Here is a 14,152-nt window from a genome sequence, read left to right on the forward strand (position 1 = left end):
AGACTATAGACTAGACTATAGACTAGACTATAGACTAGACTATAGACTAGACTATAGACTGGACTATAGACTAGACTATAGACTAGACTATAGACCAGACTATAGACTGGACTATAGACTAGACTATAGACTATACTATAGACTAGACTATATACTAGACTATAGACTAGACTATAGACCAGACTATAGACTGGACTATAGACTAGATTATAGTCAAGAAAAATGTTATTTGAACTGTTGCATTTTTACTCCAAAAAAATTAGAACAAAAATATTTAAATCTTTCTCTAGGCAATCCTTCCCTCTCCTCCTATTTTTTCCTTAGTGCAAACAAAATTGTCTTGAAAGTTTTATAATTTGTGTTTATGTTTTGGTAAGTCATTAATCAAAAACATACTGAAATGTTGTTGAAAAAAACATTAACTGAATGTTTCTGCTTCAGGTTTATTTTGTTTTTTTCTTCTGTAATTTATACATTGGTCTGTCTTTTAATGTTGATTTTTTTTTCCTTTACACACACAACATTTTATCACATTTTGTTTGCCAGCCGCCATTATTCTTGATTAATTTCCTTTTATTCTACTGTTGATGTTTAGCTGACGCTGTTTATTTTGTTAAAATCAACAACCACTTTGAAAATACGAGGAAAAGACAATGGCCACTTAACCTCACATTAGCCTTGCAACACCTAAATCTGTTGCCGTAATGTTGCAGTCATATGAAAATGTTTAATTTTCATTTAAAGAGCAACAATACAATTCAATTAATGAAAAAAAAATGAAGAAACAAATCAACAATTGTGAAGATATCGTGTAAAGTGGCTGTTATAAGTTTTGTTATGTTTTTGTACGAAAAATTTTAAAATTTCGTCCTTTTTTCATTTTCGAACTTAAGTTCAAATTTTCAAATATAAGCAAAAAAGCATTAAAATGTTTACATTTTCAAAATTTTTTCATTTTCGAACTTAAGTTCCAATTTTCAACATAAGAAAAAGTTAACATTTTTAATAAAAATTTGCTCTAAAAATTTTTCAGTGGATTTTTAACATTAAATTTCAAAGATTTAAGGATTTTTCAACTTTCGAACTTAAGTTCGAATTTTAGAACATGAGCCAAAACCTAACTTTTTTGAAAAAATCACTCTAAAGCTATTTAAGCGACTTTCAAACATTAAAAATCATAAATTTTAACATTTCTGCATTTTCGAACTTAAGTTCGAATTTTCGAAAATTAATGAAAACATTACATTTTCGATTAAAAATCATTTTAAACTATTTCAGTGTAGTTTCAGCATAAAAAATCAAATATTTAAACATTTTTCTAGTTTCGAAATTAAGTTCGAATTTTTGAACATAAGCAAAAACCTAACATTTTCGAAAAAATAAACACTTTAAAACTATTTCATTTGCTATTTAATATAAAAATTACAGATTTAAGCATTTTTCGATTTTCGAACTTAAGTTCGAATTTTCGAATATAAGCAAAAACCTAACATTCTCGATTAAAAGTCACATTAAAACTATTTCAGTGTTTTTTTTAGAATAAAAATTTATAAATTTAAGCAATTTTTCATTTTTGAACTTATGTTCGAATTTTCGAACATAAGCAAAAACCTAACATTTTCGATGAAAAGTCACTTTAAAACCATTTAAGTGCCTTTCCAACATTAAAATTCATAGATTTAAGGATTTTTAAACTTTCGAACTTAAGTTCGAATTTTCGAACATCAGCAAAAACCTAACATTTTCAAAAAAAATCACTTAAAAACTATTTTAGTGGCTTTTTAACATAAAAAATCATAGATTTAAGCATTTTTTCGATTTTCGAACTTAAGTTCGAATTTTCGAACATCAGCAAAAACCTAACATTTTCGATTACAAATCACTTTAAAACTATTTCATTGGATTTTTAACATAAAAAATCATAGATTTAAGCATTTTTCCATTTTCGAATTTAAGTTCGAATTTTCGAATATATGCTTTTTCACTAAAATATCATTTCTAACCATTAAAACACGATTCTGGTATCGTTTCTTTATCAAAAAACAAGTTTTTAGCCTTTCTTTACATTCAAATTGAATTTCGAAATTTCGTTTATAAGTTCGAATTTTCGATTTTGAACTAAAACTTGATTTTTCCTTTAAAACAACTTAAAATTTCTTATTTTCAATTACATTTTTGCAATTTCCAAAAACCACTTTTCTCTTCTCAATCACACAATAAAGGTGCGCCTATGAGAAATTGTGTTAAAGCGAACAAAATAAAAACAAATCAGAAAACAGTAAAAGGCTTTCATCACAATTTTCATAAACAAATTATCGAAAAATTTCATTACAATTACCGTATACCGCAGTAATAAAGCATAATTAATCACTAAAAACAAACACTAGCAACAAAACTTAAGCTACAACAAAAAGCCGCTCACAAACTACAATCCCCAACACAAACATAGAAAGTTCACAAATTCAAACACAAACCTAGAGAAAATCTTATTTAAGAATCTCTGACTTCTTACAGTAGCAAACTGGGGGTGTCCGTTTTCAAATATCATTTTACGCTCGTTTTCAATTGTTTGCTACAAACATCTGCACGTTCAACAGTAGTATCTGCATCAATTTATTTTGCACTTAATTGCAATGAAGCATCAGCATCAGCATCATCATCATAAACGATAAAACTAATACGCCTTGTCTCTACATGACTTGGCTAGATGTTTTTTGGCTGCAGCAGCATATGCACAGTCATTCGTGCTCGTTTCTTTAAAAGTCTGTCTTTCCAACAAGTATTTCCATTTTATTTTAAAGTTTCTAAGGAAATGTGCAAAAAAAAAGCAAAAATTTTTTCAAATTTTCAGTTTCCCTCAATATGGTAAAATAGGAAAATTACTTGCTGCTTTATGCAGCAAGTTCATAAATATGCCAAAGGAGGAGTTGCAAAACAATAGTTTAATATTTATGTAATTGCATGGTAAATTACAACAACAATATAGTAAAAATCGCAAATGTAAACATGTTTATTTAAATGGTATTTTAAAATAATGCATAATTTGCATAAACGTTTAAAAATATGTTAAATTTATAATCACTAACTCCTGGCAATAGTATGTCATTCTCACGACAATTCAATCTTCATTCCGAAACCAAACAATTCTCAATCGGCTAAACATTGACTACTCAGCAACGTACGTATCAAACGGAAGTTTTTTTGTCCCCATAAAAAACAAGAACCAGTTACAGACTATCTGTTACAACAACAACAACTAAAGTCCATATTAGTACAGACTATAATCGTGAATATGATCAAGATTATAGACCATATTATATTGCATTTCGGACTATAGTTTAAACTTTAGACAATATTATAGCCCGTACAGTAGTATAAACTATTGTCAAGACCTTAATTCATTCTATAGTTTAGACTATAAAGCAGATTCTAGTTCGGTCTATAGTCCAGACTATAGTTCTGGATTTAGAGTATAGACAAAACTATATTCCTGACTTTATGAAAACTTTAGTCCAGCCTATAGCCTAGATTATAGTTCAGAGTATAGTGTAGTTTATAGTTGAGACTACAGTCTAGATGCTAGAGTCTAGTTCAGGCTATAGTCCAGACAATAGCTAATACTATAGTCCACAGTATGGTCAAAAGAATATATTCAAGATTAGTGTTTAAACTAAAGTACTATCGAGATGATAGTTCCGATAATAGCCAAGACTATAATCCAGACTACACAGTCAAAACTATTAATTAACCAAGATATAGTCGAACTTTTAGTCTAACTTATAGACAGACATTTCAAACTATAGTCCAGATAATAATTTAATCTATGGTCCAGACTATAGTTTAGATTATAGTCAAGACTATGGTTCAGTCTATTGTCCAGATTATAGTTTAGATTACAGTCCAGACGATAGTTTATAGATTATAGTCAAGACTAAGTTCGGACTATAGTCATGATTATAGTCCAGACCATGATTACATTCCATAGTCGAACTAAAGTGAAACTAATTCAGAATTTACTCCAGACCATAGTTCAGACAATAGTGCAGACTATAGCCCAGAATATAATTAAGACTATAGTTCAGAATAAAGTTCAGACTATAGTTCAGACTATAGCCCAGAATGTAATTAAGACTATAGTCCAGAATATAGTTCAAACTATAGTTCAGACTATAGTCCAGACTATGGTTCAGACTACAGACCAGACTATGGTTCAGACTATAGTCCAGACTATGGTTCAGACTATCGTCAAGACTGCAGTTTATAGATTATTGTCTATACGACTATAGTTTAAACTATTTCAGTACATAATACAGATTTAAGGTCAGAATATAGACTAGACTATAGTTCAGACAATAGTTTATAGATTATTGTCTATACGACTATAGTTTAAACTATTTCAGTACATAATACAGATTTAAGGTCAGATTATAGACTAGACTATAGTTCAGACAAAAGTCCTGCATATAGTTCCGATTATAGTCAAGACTGCAGTTTATAGATTATAGTCTATACGACTATAGTTTAAACTATTTCAGAACATAATACAGATTTAAGGTCAGAATATAGACTAGACTATAGCAAAGAGTATTTCCCATACCATAGTCAACACTGTTGTCCAGACTATTGTACAGACTATAGTATAGACTATATGTAGATTATGGTACAGAATATGAAGTCCATAGTTAAACTATAGTCCAGACTATAGTTCAGACTATAGTCCAGATAATAGTTCAGATTATAGTCCATGCAATAGTTCAGACTATAGTCCAGACTATAGTCCAGACTAAAATCCAGAATTTAGTTCAGACTATAGTCCAGGCTATAGTCCAGACTATAGTTCAGGCTATAGTCCAGACTATAGTCCAATCTATAGTCCAGACTATAGTTCAGACTATAGTCCAGGCTATAGTCCAGACTATAGTTCAGACTATAGTCCAGACTATAGTTCAGACAATAGTCCAGACTATAGTTCAGACTATAGTCCAGATAATAGTTCAGATTATAGTCCATGCAATAGTTCAGACTATAGTCCAGACTAAAATCCAGAATTTAGTTCAGACTATAGTCCAGGCTATAGTCCAGACTATAGTCCAGGCTATAGTCCAGACTATAGTTCAGACTATAGTCCAGGCTATAGTCCAGACTATAGTTCAGACTATAGTCCAGACTATAGTCCAGACTATAGTTCAGACTATAGTTCAGACTATAGTCCAGACTATAGTTCAGACTATAGTCCAGACTATAGTTCAGAATATAGTCCAGACTATAGCTCAGACTATAGTCCAGACTATAGTTCAGACTATAGTTCAGACAATAGTAGATGTTTTTTTTAGACGATAGTTTAGACTATAGTGAAAACTATAGTTTAGTGCAGGCTGTAGTTCAGACTTTAGTACCATCTATTGATCAGACTTCAGTCCAGGCTATTATTTAGACTATAGTCTATGCCATTGTCCAGATTGAAGTCCAGACTATATTATAGACTACAGGCCGGACTATAGTTACGACTAAAATCCAAACTCTTGTTCTGACACTCAAACCTGAAAACTTCTCATACAAAATATAAAAATGAAAAAAAAGTAACAAAAAACTTACTTTAACCAAAATCTCGAACTGGATCCTCAGCTGGACTAGACTATAGTCAATACTATGAAATTTATAACAAAAATTCATTGAACTTAAATTAACTTTTAACTCCTCTTTAGATATTTGTTAGATTCATTTAATTTTTTTTGTTGTTGTTATTGTCTTTATATTAATTTAATAATCGTGAGACATTTACCGCAATTGAGAGTTTATCAAATATCAACAATCTTAAATGTCTTTAGATATATTGCTACCAATTAAATATATTTATAAAAAAAAGTTATGTTTTCTGCAGATAAAAACAAAACGTTGACAAATATTTTTTTCTTATTAATAATAATTTTGTCTTTGCAGAGTTGTAAAACTAAAAAAATATGTATGTGTTGACAAAGTTGTTGTTATTGGCCAATATCGTGTAGACAATGTTGAACCTAACGACAAGTGCTGCTCGCTGTTGGTTGGCACTTTAACAGACAATTTTCGTGTATTTTTGCCCCAAAAAATGTTTGGTTTTTTTCTTTTTGGTTTGTGGTTAACACAACTCTCCAAGCTGAGGAGTTTTTGCTAAAACATGTTACAGCATGCTGTTAAACGTGGTGTTAAATTTGCTGTTGCTTCCAAAATATTTTTGCAGATAAAAAAAAGTAATGAGTGAATGGAGGCAAAAACGTAACTAATTAAGTTGTATCTGCTATAATGGATATTTTTATGATTTACTCAAAAAAAGAATGAGAGAAATTTTTAATTTAAAATTAAAGAAAACATTTAACGTTTCCTTCTGCGCATAATGCAGTTATGGGCAGATTTTGAAATACTATTTAAAAGTGTTTAGATTAATGGTTTTTTGAGTCCACTTTTGTTCAAAAACTCAACATGAGCTAATTTTTTCAGCTTCACACTTAAACCTTTACTACATGTACTTCTATATTGCCCATCACTGCTTTAAAACAATATTTAATAAATTAAAAGATTTCTTTTAAACCAAGACCTCCAATTGTGCTGATTTTTCAAATCTCTAGTAGAAACTTATAAGATTTATAGTTTAATTTCGTAAAACAAAAAAAACATTTCCAAATGTTTTTCAAATATTTACTCTACTTTGTCTTGAAAGCATTTAAGTTGCAAGTACTTGTTGTACGTGTGCCCATAATGAACTGAATTTCGTTTACATTCCAATATATATGATGCATTTCATTTTTTCGAAATGTTTATTCGATTGTATCGATTTGTTTTGTTTACAAGACTCTTGGGAGTTTTTCTTTTTCTAAATCAAACACTTAAACTTGCAACATAATCCGAATAAAAAAAAAGAAAAACAAAATTTCTTAACATCCATGTGACAGGTCTTAATTTAAATGCAGATTTATGTTCGTTAAGCTATTTTACAGATTCATAAGAAATAAACACATTTATAGTTTCAATTCTAGTTCTGTTGTAGATCAGTTGTAGTTCAGTTTTAGTTCAGTTGTAGATCAGTTGTAGTTCAGTTTTAGTTAAGTTCTAGTTGAGTTCTAGTTCAGTTCTAGTTCAGTTCTAGTTCAGTTCTAGTTCAGTTCTAGTTCAGTTCTAGTTCAGTTCTAGTTCAGTTCTAGTTCAGTTCTAGTTCAGTTCTAGTTCAGTTCTAGTTCAGTTCTAGTTCAGTTCTAGTTCAGTTCTAGTTCAGTTCTAGTTCAGTTCTAGTTCAGTTTTAGTTCAGTTCTAATTCAGTTCTAGTTCAATTCTAGTTCAGTTCTAGTTCGTTTCTAGTTAGGTTCTAGTTCAGTTCTAGTTCAGTTCTAGTTCAGTTCTAGTTCTAGTTCAGTTCTAGTTCAGTTCTAGTTCAGTTCTAGTTCAGTTCTAGTTCAGTTCTAGTTCAGTTCTAGTTCAGTTCTAGTTCAGTTCTAGTTCAGTTCTAGTTCAGTTCTAGTCCAGTTCTAGTTCAGTTCTAGTTCAGTTCTAGTTCAGTTCTAGTTCAGTTCTAGTTCAGTTCTAGTTCAGTTCTAGTTCAGTTCTAGTTCAGTTCTAGTTCAGTTCTAGTTCAGTTCTAGTTCAGTTCTAGTTCAGTTCTAGTTCAGTTCTAGTTCAGTTCTAGTTCAGTTCTAGTTCAGTTCTAGTTCAGTTCTAGTTCAGTTCTAATTCAGTTCTAGCTCAGTTCTAATTCAGTTCTAATTCAGTTCTAATTCAGTTCTAATTCAGTTCTAATTCAGTTCTAATTCAGTTCTAATTCAATTCTAGTTCAGTTCTAGTTCGTTTCCAGTTCAGTTCTAGTTCAGTTCTAGTTCAGTTCTAGTTCAGTTCTAGTTCAGTTCTAGTTCAGTTCTAGTTCAGTTCTAGTTCAGTTCTAGTTCAGTTCTAGTTCTAGTTCAGTTCTAGTTCAGTTCTAGTTCAGTTCTAGTTCAGTTCTAGTTCAGTTCTAGTTCAGTTCTAGTTCAGTTCTAGTTCAGTTCTAGTTCAGTTCTAGTTCAGTTCTAGTTCAGTTCTAGTTCAGTTCTAGTTCAGTTCTAGTTCAGTTCTAGTTCAGTTCTAGTTCAGTTCTAGTTCAGTTCTAGTTCAGTTCTAGTTCAGTTCTAGTTCAGTTCTAGTTCAGTTCTAGTTCAGTTCTAGTTCAGTTCTAGTTTCAGTTCTAGTTCAGTTCTAGTTCAGTTCTAGTTCAGTTCTAGTTCAGTTCTAGTTCAGTTCTAGTTCAGTTCTAGTTCAGTTCTAGTTCAGTTCTAGTTCAGTTCTAGTTCAGTTCTAGTTCAGTTCTAGTTCAGTTCTAGTTCAGTTCTAGTTCAGTTCTAGTTCAGTTCTAGTTCAGTTCTAGTTCAGTTCTAGTTCAGTTCTAGTTCAGTTCTAGTTCAGTTCTAGTTCAGTTCTAGTTCAGTTCTAGTTCAGTTCTAGTTCTAGTTCAGTTCTAGTTCAGTTCTAGTTCAGTTCTAGTTCAGTTCTAGTTCAGTTCTAGTTCAGTTCTAGTTCAGTTCTAGTTCAGTTCTAGTTCAGTTCTAGTTCAGTTTCTAGTTCAGTTCTAGTTCTAGTTCAGTTCTAGTTCTAGTTCAGTTCTAGTTCAGTCCTAGTTCAGTTCTAGTTCAGTCCTAGTTCAGTTCTAGTTCAGTTCAGTTCTAGTTCTGTTCTATTTCAGTTCTAGTTCTGTTCTATTTCAGTTCTAGTTCAGTTCTATTTCAGTTCTATTTCAGTTCTAGTTCAGTTCTAGTTCAAATTTATTTCAGTTCCAGTTCAATTTCAGTTCTAGTTCAGTTCTTTATATTTTATTAGGTACATATTTTGCAAAGAAATTTATTTTTATTTGTCACAAATTAAATGAGGAGGTCTTTTATTTTTCCTATCTTCAAATGTGTCTTTCATGTCCATTGATTCATCCATCAGCAAAAACTTAACATATTTAAAAAAAGTATTTTCAACAAAGACTACGTCAAATTGTCTAGGATATTTATAGGACAATATTCTTTTGTGTTTGTAATGAATCATCATCTCTCTGCCATACATAACGTGTGTTGCAAAATTTTTATTTAAAACGAATCAATTCCATTTAATTCCATTAAGATTTTGTTTGTAAGCGACAAATAAAAAGATTGTCAATCTATTTGACAAAATATTTGCCAAGTAATTTGTGAAAAAAGAAAAATAAATGTCTGCTTTTATTGTCATTAATTTTAAGCACGTAAAGTTTGCAGAAAAAAGTGTTGTTTTTTTTTTCATTTTACTTAATGTTGCTTTTAGCCATCAGACAGATAGACGGTCAAACAGACACACCTTGTAAAGAAATTTTTGTTGAGATAGCAACAATAAGTATAATAGGATTTAGTCACAAAATGTTTGAACTAGAACTGAACTAGAACTTAACTAGAACTGAACTAGAACTGAACTAGAACTGAACTAGAACTGAACTAGAACTGAACTAGAACTGAACTAGAACTGAACTAGAACTGAACTAGAACTGAACTAGAACTGAACTAGAACTGAACTAGAACTGAACTAGAACTGAACTAGAACTGAACTAGAACTGAACTAGAACTGAACTAGAACTGAACTAGAGCTGAACTAGAACTGAACTAGAACTGAACTAGAACTGAACTAGAACTGAACTAGAACTGAACTAGAACTGAACTAGAACTGAACTAGAAACTGAACTAGAACTGAACTAGAACTGAACTAGAACTGAACTAGAACTGAACTAGAACTGAACTAGAACTGAACTAGAACTGAACTAGAACTGAACTAGAACTGAACTAGAACTGAACTAGAACTGAACTAGAATAGAACTAGAACTGAACTAGAACTAAACTAGAACTGAACTAGAACTGAACTAGAACTGAACTAGAACTGAACTAGAACTGAACTAGAACTGAACTAGAACTGAACTAGAACTGAACTAGAACTGAACTAGAACTGAACTAGAACTGAACTAGAACTGAACTAGAACTGAACTAGAACTGAACTAGAACTGAACTAGAATTGAACTAGAACTGAACTAGAACTGAACTAGAATTGAACTAGAACTGAACTAGAACTGAACTAGAACTGAACTAGAACTGAACTAGAACTGAACTAGAACTGAACTAGAACTGAACAAGATCTGAACTAGAACTGAACTAGAACTGAACTAGAACTGAACTAGAACTGAACTAGAACTGAACTAGAACTGAACTAGAATAGAATTAGAACAGAACTAGAACTAAACTAGAACTGAACTAGAACTGAACTAGAACTGAACTATACTAGAACTGAAGTAGAACTAGAACTTAACTAGAACTCCAAATAGTTTATTAATTTGAATATCTGTTTTTCAGCGCAGTACAGTCCGTGTTAAAATTAATTGGCATACATTTCCCCAAATATTTACTTGCATTAAAATGTCATTATGTTTAAGTTCCCTGACCTCATTTGTTTTTTGATTCGCCGAATTGCTGATAATTTTATGTCTTGTCTAGATCTTTTCATTATGGTAGTGGCCTGTAAGACAAAAATCACCCACAAGTTGTGAGAATTTTTGTAAAATTTTTTTCTTCCATATTTATATATCTTGTTTTGGTAATAAACTGATCATTTAAGTGAAAATTGTTGTCGTTGTCTGTTGTTGTTATGTTTGTTTTTGCCATATTTATTATTAACATATTTTAAACGCCACCATAACAAAATTCAATATTCAACGAAACCCACCCCCGTCTAACCTGTCTCACCTATTCTTCCTTTATTCCATTAAACATTGTAGTTGTCTGTTTAACATTTAAACAGTTTAGTGCTGCCACAGCTGATGCCTCTAAGGAGATGTGCTGCTGATGATGTTGATGGTGTCAAATAATAAAGAATTAACAAAAAAAATCCAAAAAAAAATTAATTCGCGCCACTTTTAACAATAATATTTATTTTTACATGTTTAAGTGACTTGAGTCACTCGCTGTGGCGTTGAACAGTGGGGGATTTCGAAAAAATTTGAAATATAAGTAAATTTTAATAGAAGGAATCTTGTTCAAGGAGCACTACGAAGGTAGAAGTTTAAAAATTATTTAAAAATTTGCCCCACTGTGTGGCATTGTCTATGCCGTTAGCTAAGCTGATGATGGTGACATTTAACGTAGTCTTCCATCTCGGTTGCGTTACGTTATACTTCCACTTATGGTAAATCAAAAAAAAAAAAAAAAATAAAAAAAACTTGTGCGTGCATCTTGAAAAGGCGATAACCAAAAATACTACTTCTTAACCGGCAAAAAGCAATATATACATACATGTTGATTGTACAACAATACTGCAATCAAACCACAACAAAAGCCAATAGCAAACAAAAAAGTGGTTTATGATTTCACATTTTTGGACACAAAAGAACAACCAATTAAATTTGGAAAAAAATAACGAAAAATTTAAATAAAATTTACAAGTATTAAGTAACAAATCATGTAGAATCGATAAAGAAACATCGGCGATGGAAAAATAATAGGTTTTTTTATTTAACCTTTACAGACTATAGACCAGACTATAGACTAGACTAAAGTCCCTACTTTAGACTACACTATATTCCCGACTATACACTATAGAAAAGATTGTAGTGAAGACTATAGACTAGACTATAATCCAGATTATTGACTACACTATAGTCCCCGACCGTGGACTAGACTATAAACCAGACTATAGAACACACTCTAGGCTAGATTATATTACAGACGAGACTATAGTTCAGACTAAATACCAAACCATAGACTAGACATTAGCCAAGACTATAAACTTGATTATTGTTCAGGATATAGACTAGACCAAAGTTTAGACAACAGGCTAGATTATATTCCAGACTATAGACAAAGTTACAGTTCATACTAGACCAAACCACAGACTTGACTATATAGTTTACAGACAAATCTAGACAATACACCAGACTATAAACCACGGTCTAGACAAGGAAATAGTCAAGAAAATAGATTAATTTAGTAACAGACAAAAGTCCAGACTTTACACTTGGTTGTAGTTCTGACTATAGACCTTACTTAGTCCAGACTAAACTATTGAAAAGACTATAGTGACCAGACAAAGATATAGTTTAGAAAATAGACTAATTTATAGACTGCACCATACTCTAGACTATAGATCAGACCATAGACCAGGTTATAGACAAAACTATAGACCAGACTATAGAATTGATTATAGCCCTGACTATAAACAAGACTATAGTCCAGACTTACAACAATACTATTATCCAGGTTTTCGTTCAAAACGTAAACTTACGACCAGACTTTAGCCCAGACTATAGACTAGACTACAGTCCATACTATAAACTAGACTTTAGACAATAGTGTAGTGTAGACCATACACTAGACTATAGTCAAAACTAGACTATGGACATGACTACAGCCCAGACTAAAGAATTGACAAAAGTCCAGGTTATAGACGTGTCTATAGTCCAGTCTATAAACTAGATTATAGTCCAAACTATAGACTACACTAAGTATAATCCAGACTATAGACTATAGTCTATTCTATTATAAAAACTAAATTTTTGTCCAGATAATAGACTAGGCTATTGTCCAGATTATTGGCTAGACTATTGACCAGACTATAGACTAACCAATATACCACGATATAGTTCAGAAAGTAGACTTAAGAATAGAGTAAGGTCCAAACAGTATAGATGACTAAAGACTAGATATAGTCCAGACGAAAGGCTTGACTATAGACAAGTCTGTAGTCTAGACTATTGACTATATTTAAGTCCAAATTATAGGCTAAACTATAGACAAGACTGTAGTCCAGACTATAGACTAAACTATAGACTATAGACTATAGACTATAACCCAGACTTTATACCAGACTATTGTCCAGATTAGGTTAGTTTAATGTAATTATATAGACTATATTCTAAACTATAGACTATTCTGTAGTTCAGACAATTTCCAAACTATAAACTAGACTAGAAAATAGACTAGACAATAGATTAGACTATACAATAGACTAGACTATAATCTAGACAATATTTACTGCCAGCTATAGACAAGACTATAATCTAAATTGTAGACTGTACTATAGTCCAGGTTACAGACCAGACTATAGACTGGAATAAAGTCCAAACTATAGACAAGGCTATAGTTCAGCATATAGATTATACTATAGAACATACAATGTCCAGACTATAGAATAGCCTATAGTTCAGATTATAGACTATGATCTAGTCCAGACTATAGACTAGACTATATACTATAAAACATACAACGTGCAGACTAAAGACTATGCTTTAGTACAGACTATAGACTATGCTATAGTCCAGACTGTGGACTATGCTATAGTCCAGACTGTGGACTATGCTATAGTCCAGACTATAGATTAGAACATAAAATAGACTATAGTCCAGACTATAGACTTGTATATAGTCCACTATAGACTAGGCTATAGTCACTATAGACTAGGCTATAGTTCAGACCATATTCAAGGTTATAGAGTAGACTATATACAGACAATATTCTAGATTATGCATTACATTTTAGTCCAGGTTGTAGGCTATAGTTCGATTACAGATTAGACTTTAGTGTAGATTAAAGAATAATATTTAGTCCAGATTGTAAACTTGACTTTAGTTTCACTTATAGACTAGATTACTGGATTATTAAAAGTTCAGACTTTGCTATAGATTAAAGAATATGCTAGACTATAGAGTAGACCAGAGAATAGATGGAGCTATATCCTAGATTATTGTCCTGGTTATTGTTTGAGCTGGATTATATATACAATCTATAAAACAGACTCTAATCTAGATTATACTTAAACTAGACTTAGGAACAGATGGTTTAAATAGTTGGAAAATATCTATAGTAAATTTAAAAAAAATCAATTTTATTTATAACAATTTGCTAACCACAAATTATTAAGAAACTTTAAAGCAAACAAAGACACCTGGTAGCAGAATCGAGGCAATTGGAAAAACTTGGCTTGAAGGTAATAAATTTATTGCTAAAAAATTGTTTAATAATTAAAACGAAACCCATTTTGGGTGACAATTATTAAATTGAATTAAATGGCTATTAATTAAAAAAAAACACTGCCAATAACAACTATTAAAGTTTGGACTTTATCAGAGAATATTTGTAAGTTTTTTTTTAAACAATTTATA

Source organism: Lucilia cuprina, chromosome 2 (genome assembly GCF_022045245.1).
Source record: "Lucilia cuprina isolate Lc7/37 chromosome 2, ASM2204524v1, whole genome shotgun sequence".
NCBI classification, from domain to species: domain Eukaryota; kingdom Metazoa; phylum Arthropoda; class Insecta; order Diptera; family Calliphoridae; genus Lucilia; species Lucilia cuprina.